This window comes from Phyllostomus hastatus, unplaced genomic scaffold (genome assembly GCF_019186645.2).
Source record: "Phyllostomus hastatus isolate PE091 unplaced genomic scaffold, TTU_PhHast_1.1 phas_scaffold_12, whole genome shotgun sequence".
Classification (NCBI taxonomy): Eukaryota; Metazoa; Chordata; class Mammalia; order Chiroptera; family Phyllostomidae; genus Phyllostomus; species Phyllostomus hastatus.
Window position 1 is genome coordinate 21,743,184 of NW_025334007.1, and position 12,280 is coordinate 21,755,463.

Here is a 12,280-nt window from a genome sequence, read left to right on the forward strand (position 1 = left end):
CTTATTTAAACCACTTCTGTCTCTGGTCCTGTTGCCAGAGGCTGGGTCCCATTCAGCATAGAGAGTAAATGGGAGGTCCTTGTGTTGAACGAAGCAGCCGAGACATCTCTTGGCAGCACTTATGGTACCCGCTGTGCAGATGCACAAGAGAACGTTCTGAACTCGTAGAATGGATGGTGGGTGGGTGGGTGGGTGGGTGGGTGGATGGAAGGATGGATGGGTGGATGGATAGATGGGTGCATGGGTGGGTGGATAGATGGATGGAAGGATGGATGGATGGGTAGATGGATGGATAGGTGGATGGATGGATGGGTGGGTGGATGCATGGATGGGCAGATGGATGGATAGGTGGGTGGGTGGATGGATGGGTGGGTGGTGGATGGATGGATGAGTGGGTGGATGGATGGATGGATGGATGGATAGGTGAGTGGATAGGTGGATGGATGGTGAATGGATGGGTGGATGGATGGATGGGTGGGTGGTGGGTGGGTGGACAGTGGACAGGTGTATGGATGGGTGGGTGATGGATGGATGGATGGATGGACAGGTGGGTGAATGGACAGATCACTAGTGGATGCATGAGTGGAGGGATGGGTGGATGGATGGATGGATGATAGATGATGGATGGATGGGTGGGTGGAAGGAGGAAGGGAAAGACTAGATGGTTGGACAGATTAGTGAATGAATGGGTGGGTGGAGGGACTCATGGATGAACATACAAACCAGGGAACTGTTCACCTGATACCTGTGCACTCTTCTGTAATTAACTAGCAGTCGCACACTGGGAAACAGCTATAAAGTAGGAACATTGACTTCATGAGCCCACTCCTGGGGTCACAGAAGTCTCGAGGGGTGGGCTGGGACCAGAAGCAAGACTTCTCAGCCCCCGCATCGAGGCTGCTTGCGCCTCTCAGCCCCCGACCTGCCCGACACCACGGGCATGTTCCAGAGATGAAAATGCGTTCACAGCAGCCAGAGACAAAGAGCCATTTGTCACTTGGAGTTCCCGTCTTGGAAACTTTGTGGTTCCTGCCCCTCCGTGGTCCGACCCCTTTTGGAAACAGTAACTTCATTAATTCAGCAAAACCCTGACGCAAGCCTTGTGTGTGTGTGTGTGTGTGTGTGTGTGCATGTGTGTGTGTATATAATATATATATTATTTCCCTCTTCAGCGTAGCCTGCGTTGGGTGTGGTGCAGAAGCCAAGGGAAGTGAGGGGAGCTGCTCCATCTCTGAACAACTCCTCTGTCGAGGAAGTGGCCGCCTGTGGTTCCTCTGGCTCGGGACCAAGCGTCAGCTTCCAGAACCCCGCGCTGAAGTCATCCGTCGTGTTTGTCTCTCGGCCTGCTTCGGCCGGTCAACAACCTTCTCTGTTAGGACGGTGTGGGGGCGCTGGCCCCGGGGCCCCGGACCTCGGACCTGGGGCGGGGGACTGGGGTGGGCCGGGACGGTCACAGTGATGGGGTGGAGGCGTCCCCAAGACGCGGGGCGGCGGCAGAGCCGTCGGGAGGGACCGCTGTGGGTGTCTGTGACTCTCAGCGTGCTGACACCTTTCCCGAGTCAGCCCCCGGCTCGGAAGCCCCGCCCAGCCCAGGCCCAGGGCCCTTGCGATGGATGATGGTTCCAGAACCAAAAGCATGCAGAGAGCAAAGCTCCTTCTCTTGCTGCTCTTTGTCCTGATCGGCCACGCACACCGAGCCCACACGTGAAGGTTGAGTCACGTTGGAGTCTGAGGCAGCCACCGTCGGGCAGCCAAAGGTGGGCACGTACGTCTTGGTTTCCCCTGAAACTTAACTCCTCATCACCTGCTGTTCGCAGCCTGCCTGACGGACCTCGTGAACACTCTACAGAACATGCATCGTATCCTGGATTCTTTTTTTTTAAAGATTTTATTTATTTTTATGTTTAGAGAGGGAAGGGAGGGAGAAAGAGAGAGAGAGAGAGAAACATCCGTGTGTGGTTGCTGGGGGCCGTGGCCTGCAACCCAGGCCTGTGCCCTGACTGGGAATCGAACCTGCGACACTTTGGTTCGCAGCCCGAGCTCCATCCACTGAGCTACGCCAGCCAGGGCTCCTGTATTCTTACAACAAAACGAACTAGGAAGAAGACCGTGTTGGCAAAAACACTACAAGGAAGAGAAAATACATATAGATGCCTTGCTGACATATCTACATGTTTACTTAATTTTCAACACGGCTAGCATGTTTGTTTTCTGGGTTTCCTCACACACCTCCCCGGCACTTTCCAATACACGCCGTTGACACATTCTCCACGCGGGAGGGCACCTGCGTGGGCCCCTCCACGGCGGTCCGAGGTCCTCCTGGGCCTGCGCGAGCAGGAAGCTGGCAGGCGGGTGAAGCAAGCACTCGGCTCCCTTCTGAAACGCTCGTTGATCCTCCCAAAACCGCTCTGTCTCGTGAGAGATCCCAAAGCTCACGAGTGAGGTCAAGTGTGGCTCGCGCACGCTGGTGTGGGGCCTGAATCCTCAGCAGACTGCGGCATCTGCATTTCCTTTTTTTTAATCTTTGTTCAAGTACAGTTTTCTCCCTTTTACTCCCATTCCAGCCTGCCCACCCATCCCTCCCCACTTCCCTCCCATGACCACCCACCCCTAGTTTTTGTCCACGTGTCCTTTCTACTTGTTCCTGCAAACTCTTCCCCTTTTCCCCTGAAATTGCCTCCCCTCTCCCCTCTGGTCACTGTCAGCCTGGCCTCTATTTCAGTGACTTTGACTATATTTTGCCTGTTTCTTTGTTTTGTTGATTAGGTTCCTGTTAAAGGTGAGATCACACGGTATTTGTCTTTCACCACCTGGCTTATTTCACTCAGCATTGTGCTTTCCAGCTCCATCCCGTGCTGTGGCAAAGGGCAGGTCAGAAGGCATGTCCATTTCTGATTGTTAGGGCTACCCTGTGGGCTCAGGTGACGACCAAATGGACAATTTGTGGAGTTAGAATATCAATTGTCACTGCTTTTTTTTTATTTTTTCTTTTTTTTCTTTTTTTTTTTTTTTTGCTAGAACTCAGCAAAGCAGGCTGCCAGGGCTGGGTGTCTGTCCAGGTGGAGAAACTGGCGGGTCCCAGCCAGCGGGACAGTGGTTCGTTAAACGCCCTAAGGCCGGTTGTAAATCATTAACGAGAGTTGGTGGTTTCCCGTGATAGGAGCCCACAGGAAACGCCACCCCCAGATTTCCGTTAGGGTTTTCTCGGAGGCCCCCTTGGCCAGGGGAGCGCCGAGACCGCCCTCCCCTCTGTGGTCCCAGCCCCTGAGCCGTTACTGGGGACGCTGAGACCTTCTGCCGTCACACCTGGGCCGGCCCCTGCTCGCCCAGGTCTCCTGGATTCAGCATGACCTGCAACCCGCCCCAGCGCACCCCAACACAGCTGCAATTCCAGATGGACGGACCTTACTAGGCAGAGGCTGCGATGACGGGAGATCCTAGACCAGGCAGATAAGGAACAATGGGCAATTACTTCTCAACGTGTGGAGGCTGAAGTCCAAGATCCAGGTGCCGGCAGGTGCGGCGTGCGGTGAGAATGCTGGTCCTCAAACAAGACCGGCAGCTTCATGGTGGGTCTTCACCCTGTGGGAGGACCCCAGGAGCTCTCAGGGGGTCTGTCTGATAAAGGGCACTAACGCCACCGTGGGGTCATCACGTCCCAAAGAACGCACCTCCTAATACCATCGCTTCTGGGGCTGGGGTCTCAACCTCATGAATTTGGGGGAGGTGGGGGGCGGATCCATGCCTCCAGTTCCTAAAAGAAAGGGTCAGCGAGTGAGTTAGCACGGTCCACCCTCTGGTCATCTCACCAGAGTTCGGCCAGAGCGAGAGCGAGATGGGCCCTGGCGCCTCCGCGCACGGCTGACGCCCACACGGAGAGACTGACAGGTCGCCGGCCGCGAGGGAGCAGGCAACTCAGAAATGCGAAGGGGAGTTCGTTTTGCAAATCCAGGCGCTGGTGTGGTCGAGGGAGCGCCCGCCACGCTGTGGGGTGAGCCGTGCCGGCCAGCTGTCCCTGCCTCCGTCCACATCTCCCCGGGCTCGGGGTCTCTGCGGGGCGGGGGGGGGGGCTCCAGGAACAGGGGGTGCGCAAGGGGGCGTGGTGCGCTTCTGCCCAGGGTCAGCGCGGTTCCAACGGTGGCTTTCTGGCTTCTGCTATCACGCAGCTGCAGGGCCACGGGCCCGCCCCCTTCTGTCTGCTGCAAGATTGGCATTGGCACTGGCCAATGGGATGCCGCGGAGGTGCTGCCCACGCTCTGCAGCTGCTCACTCGTGGGAGTACCTGCAGCTCAAGCGGGAAAAGCCACCTCCCACCGCCCCGGGGCCTGACCCGGGACTCACCAGAAGGTCCTCCCCGTGCGCCCCCACCCCAAACAGCCGCGCCACGGAATGGAGAGCACGATCCATGGTGACGCAGTTCTTGTCTTCGACTCGGTTCCCCTTACTTCGCCAAGAAAAACAAAACCGATCTAGACACACACAGCATTGAGCATACAGAGAGAGCGATCACGGAGCAAAACGGTTCGGAGCCACTGGAAGTATCTCTACGTATGACTATGGGACCCAGACAGGAGAAATCCAGCCGTGCTGGTGTCTTTCGGTGGTTTTCGTTCAAAGCATGCCCTTAAAAATTCATTGGCTGCAACTAGAGCTTTGCTTGGTATGTGATTGTAATCTGAAAAGACACCGGCGTTCGGGCTGCCTGTCACTGCCAAACCCAATAAGCAATGACAGCGATTGGATCTTTGATGGGCGCTTTATTCAGATCCGAGGAGATGGCGGGTTCACACCCTAACAGACCATTTCCTGGCCAGACCTTTTATGAGGGGGTGGGGGAGGGCACGCAAGGTGGGGTGAGGGCTTTGAGATTCAGAAGCTGCAACATTCCTGTCCTGCGCAGTTACCTGTTCCCAAAGCGTGGGGTGGTCACACAAAAGGCCCAGGTGCCTCCAACGTGTCCCCAGGCGGCAATCTCCAGCCAGTGCCCCAGGAGGTCGGCTGCTTTTCCCAGGAGCCAGGACGGGCCTTATCTGCAGTTTCTGAAACAAAAGCTTAACATACACATGCCTTGCTAGACTTACGGCTTTTTACCTCCAGCTAAAATTTTCCAAGTCTTGAGTCCCCTATCATGATGTATCTTTTTTACAATTTAAAACGTGGTTTTTTTTTTTTTCAATTACAGTTTCTTTTCAATAGGATTGTGAGTGAGTTTCAAAGTGCAGGGCGTAGCAGCTACACATTCATAAATGTTGCAAAGTGATCTCCTGACGTTTGCAGCACCCAGGAGGCGCCACACCTAGCTGTTACAATGTTACTGACGCCGCTCCCTGGGCGGCACTTTAGATCCCCGGGAGCGTTCTGTAACTGCGGGGCTGTACTCCTGGGTCTACACTGTTATCCTTTTAAGACGCCAAGTTGCGGGGAGGCTCCTGGTGCTGAGGAAGCCGACACACACAGTGGCCTCCAACTATGAGTGGCTCTGGCATGACACGTATCTTTACCCAGGACTCACAGCACTCTGCACGGGCTCCCGGGCACCTCGGGGAGCTCCGGCGAAAGGCGTCCTGAAGCAGTTTGCAATGCCTTCGGCTTCCAAGCCAGGGGCAGCCTGCAAGACGTCCGATGATGCATTGTCGTGCGGCAATCTCTCTGGCTTTTGCTTGCACTCCCAAGCATCTGCCGGAGGTCCAGGTCCGGTGGGCCGGTCTGGGGTTGACAGGTTCTCCTGAGATTCGAGGCGTCTTCCCCTAGTGGGGCCCTACTGGCCACTGGTGAGCAGAGATCTCCTGGCTGCATTCCCCGGGGGGTGGGGAGTCTTTGCACCCACGTTCTAAGATTCTTGAGAAACAGCAGGCTTCACTTGGATGCAGACACCGGCCCGCAGTGTCTGCATCATCATGGATGAAGTGAGACATTCTCACACGGACCGCCAACTCCAGTGGAGGAAAAGGGACAGCGTGGCTTTTCTCTCCAGGGGAGCAGAAGCCTTGGCCCTTGTCGTGACCGGCCTTTATGGGGTTTCTCCGCCCATTACACTGATGGTCCTCATTTACTAGGCACAGGCTCACTTTAGGGGGTCACCTTTTACAGAAAACAAAGGAGCCAATGCTGCTCATCCCATCACAGAAGAGGGAGATTTGCAGATGAACAGGCAAACGTGGTTGAACCAGTTACAGTCAGTCATTCTTGGAAGGTTTAGCACGGATTTTAGGAAGTTGCTTTGCAGTAAATGTCCTCAATTCAGGGTGAGGGAGTTTTTTAGCAAGAGCAAGACTCAAAGCGGCCTGGGCACATGACAGGCCTGATTCCCCACGGGAGAACCTCTCCGTGGGCGTGGGTCCTGTGCCTCTGTCTCCGAGTGGGAGCCGGGCCCACGCCCACGGAGAATGTTCTACTACAGACTTGACTTTGGGTCTCTGGGGGCTGCTTGCTCTGGAATGAGCGTCCCAACAGAAAGACGGACATGCCAACATTACTGGCCTCTGATGGGTTCCCTCAAAACAGGGTGCAGGCCCTGGCTGGTGTAGCTCCGTGGATTGAGCGCGGGCTGCGAACCAAAGCCTCGCAGGTTCGATTCCCAGTCAGGGCACATGCCTGGGTGGCAGCCCATGACCCCCAGCAACCGCACATGGATGTTTCTCTCTCTCTCTCTCTATCTCCCTCCCTTCCCTCTCTAAAATAAATAAATAAAATATTAAAAAAAAACCAACAGGGTGAAGGATGTCATTGGTTGGAATATAACCTGCAACATTCTCTTCGGGGACCTGGGTACTTTACACTTGGGGGCGGGGGGATTGAACCACGAGACTGAGGATACGTCTCATGTGCTGTTGGAGCCGTCAAGGGCGTGAGTAACACTCTGTGACGACAGCCGGGAAGTGCTCTGATGCAGGTAGGTGGTGCAGTCACAGGGCAACGCCCGCTGCGGAAGGCCCACCTCCCGCTCCGGGGCGGGGGCCTGACACCTGGTCACCCGGCTTGTCTGTCCTTTTGATCCGTAAACGAGTAACCGGCCGTCCTCTCCCTGCATCCGAGTGTGTGCGCGTGGTGTGTTTGCACACACCCTCCCGTGTGTTCCCGTCTCCTCACGGGCTCTGGTGAATGGTTAACCCCGGCTTCAGCAAACACGCCACGGAATCCACGACTCAGCACAGTCAGCGTTCCTCCCGGCACAGACAGAGAGCCCGGGTGAGTGAGTCCCAGACGGAACACGGGTTCCTCTTTCTCTCTTGCTGTGACGGACACCGGTGCTGAAAGAGGCCCTCCGGCAACACCCGATGTCACCGCGGTTCCACGAATGGTGAGTCGTCCGTTTTTTGTATTTTGAGGTGATTACCGAGTCGCAGACGGTTGCACAGTGTCGGGGGCCAGTCGGTGCCTACGCACCCAGAAACCCTTCAGGCAGCTTTGCCTCCTGGGGGCAGGAACCACGATGGCCGCAGGACAACACTGGACCCGGAATGGCGCCCTCGCCGGCGTGGCTCAGTGGGGCGAGCATCGTCCTGCAAAGGGCAAAGTCACCGGTTCAATTCCCAGTCAGGGCACACGCCTGGGCTGCAGGCCAGGTCCCCAGCAGGGGGCGCATGAGAGGCAACCACACATTGCTGTTTCTCTCCCTCTCTTTCTCCCTCCTTTTCCTTGTCTCTAAAAATAAATAAATAAAATCTTTTAAAAAAGTATTTTTTAAAAAAAAGCAACCCAAGATATCAGCACTGCACATTCTTGTTTATGAGACTGCAGACTCCAATGAAGGGAAGACTTTTTACCAATCCATTGAACTTTATTTTTTTTATTGTTTTATTGTTTTTAATGTATTGAGGAAAGAGAAAGAGAGAGAGAGAGATTTGTTGTTGCATTTATTCATGCATCACTGGTTGATTCTTGCACCGGCCTGGACTGGGGATTGAACCCACAACCTCGGTGCCTCAGGACGCTGCTCTAAGCAACTGAGCTACCCGGCCAGGGCCATTCGGTCCACTTCCAGTGGACACATTGCCTCAATGTGTGGCCTTAACTAACCCTCCGCGCCCGGAGCATTCCACAGCGGTTACCATGCATCAGCCCAGCAAGACATGTTGCGTGACATTCTGGGAGCAATAGCAGCTCACGTGTTCTGTGCTCCCGGCCGGACACGCTCCGCCTCCCTGCACCATGCAGCCTCTGGGGGCTCTCGTGGCCGCACACACGCAGGGTGGGGGACCCTTGAGGGAGGGCAACGGCTTGTGTACCTTGTTCTGAGTCAGCGCGGGGCTGGTGTGTTTAGAGGCACGGTCACCAGACCGGGGTGCGTGAGACACTATCATCTACGGTCGTCCATCGCCGCCGCCATGGCAACCGGCCCGCATCTGGAAGGGATCAGGAGGGACTTTTCTGGAGGGGGAGGTGAGATGCTGGGGAAGACAAGGGTTCAGGGCGGGTGGGACCCCGTCAGGAGTCTTATAGGGGAGGACACCCCATGAAGGAAACACAGGGGGGAGACCTCCGAGGGTGGGCAGGGGCTCCCCAGAAATGGCATCCCGTGGGCTGGCTCCTGCAGCTGGGCAGGTGCTGAGCTGCCCGGAGGGGTGTGAGCAGCCTCAGGACCCCGGGATGAGGGGAGACTCATCCTCCTCAGACGCCCCCCCGCCCGCCGCCCCGGACCCTTGTGGAAGCCACAGGAACCCCCGTCGCCTGAGGCCCAAGCTCAGCATCTGCTTCTGGGGAAGCCGGCGTCCATCACCCACTTTGGGGTCTCCCAGAGACCTTGAATTGGCTGTGTATGTGTGTGTGTGGGGGGGGTGTGGGTGGGGGGGTGTGGGTGGGGGGGGTGCTCCCAGCCCTGCCCAGCCGCAGAGAAGCTGCCCCTGGTTCCCCATCCGCCCAGGCCCTCCCCCCACCGCCTGCCAGGCAAGCCCGGGTGGGTGCTGATGAGTCACCCAGAGAGTGCAGGGCCCTGCCCAGCTGCAAACCCCGTTTCCTCCTCAATTTTCCTGAGGCCTCGCCCAAGGCGCCCTGGCTGCCGGCCGGCAGGCCTGGTGACCGGGAAACACACAAGTCCCCCTCCCGCTGGCCACAGCAGTCAGCGGTTCCCGGGGACAGGCCCAACGGCCCGGTGTTTTTCTGCAGACGCGGCGCGAAAAGGACCAGCGTTAATCCGCCCGGGGGGGTGGGGGGGGGCCGTCCCCTAGAATGGCCCTGAGTGAGCGAGGGAGCGGAGCCCACGCGGCCGGGAGGCAGTGCTGCGTGGGCTTTACCCCCGGGGCCCGCCCCGCGGAGAACCGACTGGATCCGCAGAGGCACTCGCCCAAGGACGCAGGACCCAGGAAACGGGCCCGGAGGTGGCCCTGCCCCCAGCGCGGGCTCGGGAGCGGGAGGTTGTGTTGTCGCCGTCTCCATGGAGACGCGCGGCTGCGGAACTGGTTTCCCACGCGGCGGAGGGGGTGCAGGCCGCTGCGCATCCGCCCGCTGGGGGCAGACTTCAGCGGAAAAAGCAAAGCAAAGCAAAACAAAGCAAAACAAACCAAAAAAAAAAAAAACCCCGATGACAAAAACTGAAAGTTTTAGGTCGGGTAGCCAGTGTGTGTTTGCACCCGTTGTCAAAACATTGATTTTTACACTTGTTTTTAGGGCAGGCGCCGGGTGACCGTGGATAATAATATTCCACAGGTTTCAGGGGGCACGAGTCTGTGACCCATCCTGCGTGCGTCGTGCTGGGGGTTCGCCGGCCCGAGCCCCATCTGCATGCGTCCCCAGGGGGCCCCCTGCACCCTCCTCTGCCGCCCCACCCCCGTCCCTCCGGTCCTCAGGTCCTCAGCGTATGGTTGTCTGACTCTGAGTTTTTTTCTTTCTTTTCTTTTCTTTTCTTTTCTTTTCTTTCCTTTCCTTTCCTTTCCTTTCCTTTTCTTCTCTTTCTTTTTCTTTCCTTTCCTTTTCTTCCCTTCCCTTCCCTTTCCTTTCCTTCTCTTTCCTTTTTCTTCTCTTGTTTCTTCTTTTTGCTCAACCCCTCCCCCTTTTCTCCCGGTCCCCCCCCCCATCCCCTCCCCTCTGGCAGCTGTCAGTCTGATCTCTCCATCTACCTGGGGGTCCGTCTCCGTTTTGTTCGTTACTTCCTTCCCTTCGATTCCCCGTGGAAGTGCCATCCTGTGCTATGGGTCTCTTCTCTGACGGCCTTATTTCACTAAGTGCATTTTTATCCTAAATAGTATTTCCCTTTTCAGTGGATGTTTTGAAAGGCACGGTACGGAGCCAGAGCAGAGAATGACACTGGACATGAGTGTGTGGCCCCCACCGGCCACCACGGGGAGGGGCCACTCCGTGTCTCCCTGGGGTCCCACGGGCTGCCCCTCCGCCCTGCGCCACCAGCAAGACGCCCATCGTGTTTCCGGCACATTCCTGCGATATCTAGATAACATATCTCTCGTATCTGTTTAGGCGCGTGTGTCTCCAATCTAAGTAACAGACGTGTCTGGTCCCTGTTCTGGACACTCGGTCTGACATCATGCGGAATGCCATCTGAAACGGGATGATAAAACTGCTACACAGGAAAGTCAGCCCTGGCCGGGTGTCTCAGTGGGTTGGAGCGTCATCTTGGACACCAAAAGGTTGCGGGTTCGATCCCCAGCCAGACCTCATATGAGAGAAAAGCAATCGCTCTTTCTCTCACACTGATGTCTCTCTCTCTCTCTCTTTCTCTCTCCTTCCTCTCTCTCTCTCTAAAATCAATAAATATACCCTTGGGTGACGATTTAAAAAAATAAAAACAAACAGAAAGAAAGTCAGATAATTGTCTGAGACCCAAGGCCCGTGAGGCGGCCCCGAACCCCCCCTGCTGGCTAAGGGTTCCTGAATGCAAAGGGCCAGACACTGACCACCCATCACCGCGGTGTGGAGACACGGCCCATTTCACCCTCAATGGCTTCGTGCACGAGAATGGGCAGCTGCCAGGCCCAAAGCCACCCTCCGTGCGGTGGTGTGTGCAGGGGGCAGATGCCAGAGAAGCACAAGGCACCGAGGGCCCGGGGCTCAGGGGGCATCATCCACGCAGCTCCTCTGAGTGGTCTCCCGGCTGGGGTTCCACATTGGGGGTGGGGGCAGCTGAACCATCGCTTTCTGGAGTGTCAGAAGGGCCCCCCTTTGTGAATTTCGGACCCCGTCACACTAAGGAGAGGCCTGGAGAGCATGCGTCCTGTTACACAGTGCTACATGTAACGGCTGCTTGAAGACGCCTCCCACTTCCAGGATGCCGACACAAAATTGTCTGTGGCGATGGCTGGCACATGCTCCGCAGGGGAACAGGGAATCTGTGGGTTACCGCCCACCTCCTCGCAGTACCGTCCCCTGTCGGATACGAGGGAGTGACCAGCAGGGAGGGACGTTTCTCCCCCTGCGCGTGCGCCCAGTCCTGGGCGTGCCCACGCTCACCGAGGCGCGGAGAAGACCTCCAACACAGGGTCACCAGAAAAAAACAAAACAAAACCAACGCGCCCAGAAGCGCGCGCTTACGGAAACACCACCGAGACCCCGAAGGTACAACACAGACGATCACCACGAAATCACCAGGGAGACGGCTACGTGTTCGTCGGGATTCACCTCCAAGGTGGAGCCCCCACCTTCCCGAGTTAGGACGCGAGGACCATGCCGTGCCGGGAGGAAGTCGATCTGCCCGCGAGAGCGCGGCTGCACCTGCGAGATAAAAGCGAGGCAGCCATCCCGATCCTGTGCGTGCGGCCAGCGCGGAAGGACTCTGACCCGCCAGGCCTCGCGGTCTCCAACCTGGACGCGCCTCCGCCCCGGGGCGCATCGGGAGCGCGGATTCGTTAGCAGTGAAGCGCTGTCTCCCTGCAGCGAGCTGCCTGCCCGCAGCGAGGGTGAGATGGGGGACCCCATCTGGTCCGAGCTGGTAGTCCAGCTGGACTTGGCCCGTTTCTTTCTTGCTGGACAGCATTCTCTGCGCTCCCAAGGCACGGCTCAGAAGCAACAGGCGAGCCAGCAGCGCAGAGGGTCGCCGTGGTCTCCAGAAGCACAAACAGCTCCGGCGAAGGCGATGCGGGTGCCAGGACCATGCGTAGGCGTTTCGGACGCTGGGACTGATGATGAGCAACGTTTGCAAACGTGATCCGAGCAGATTCCTTCTGTTAGCTGCGCGATGATCCTGTTCTCGGTCAACCCAGCACCGTCAAGTGTGGGACGTGAGCGAGACCAACCCAGAACCCAGACCCCAGGGGGCGGAAAAGTCCCCAGCTCCCGCGTCTCTACACTTGCCAGCCTCCAAAGCGGGTCTCCTTGTCCATCCCCGCTGGGG

At 57.2% G+C, this 12,280-nt stretch overlaps 2 long non-coding RNA genes across 2 annotated transcripts; both read left to right on the forward strand.

Annotated features, from left to right (window-relative positions):
• The first annotated feature begins 2,856 nt into the window (after window positions 1-2,856).
• LOC123829986 lies at window positions 2,857-6,614 on the forward strand. Its single transcript, XR_006787675.1, has 3 exons — window positions 2,857-3,569; window positions 3,813-3,991; window positions 4,167-6,614. It is a non-coding gene; the product is annotated as an uncharacterized LOC123829986 (long non-coding RNA).
• A 367-nt stretch (window positions 6,615-6,981) lies between these two features.
• LOC123830041 lies at window positions 6,982-10,789 on the forward strand. The gene is made up of 3 exons (XR_006787683.1): window positions 6,982-7,300; window positions 8,264-8,382; window positions 10,411-10,789. It is a non-coding gene; the product is annotated as an uncharacterized LOC123830041 (long non-coding RNA).
• Window positions 10,790-12,280: the final 1,491 nt, after the last annotated feature.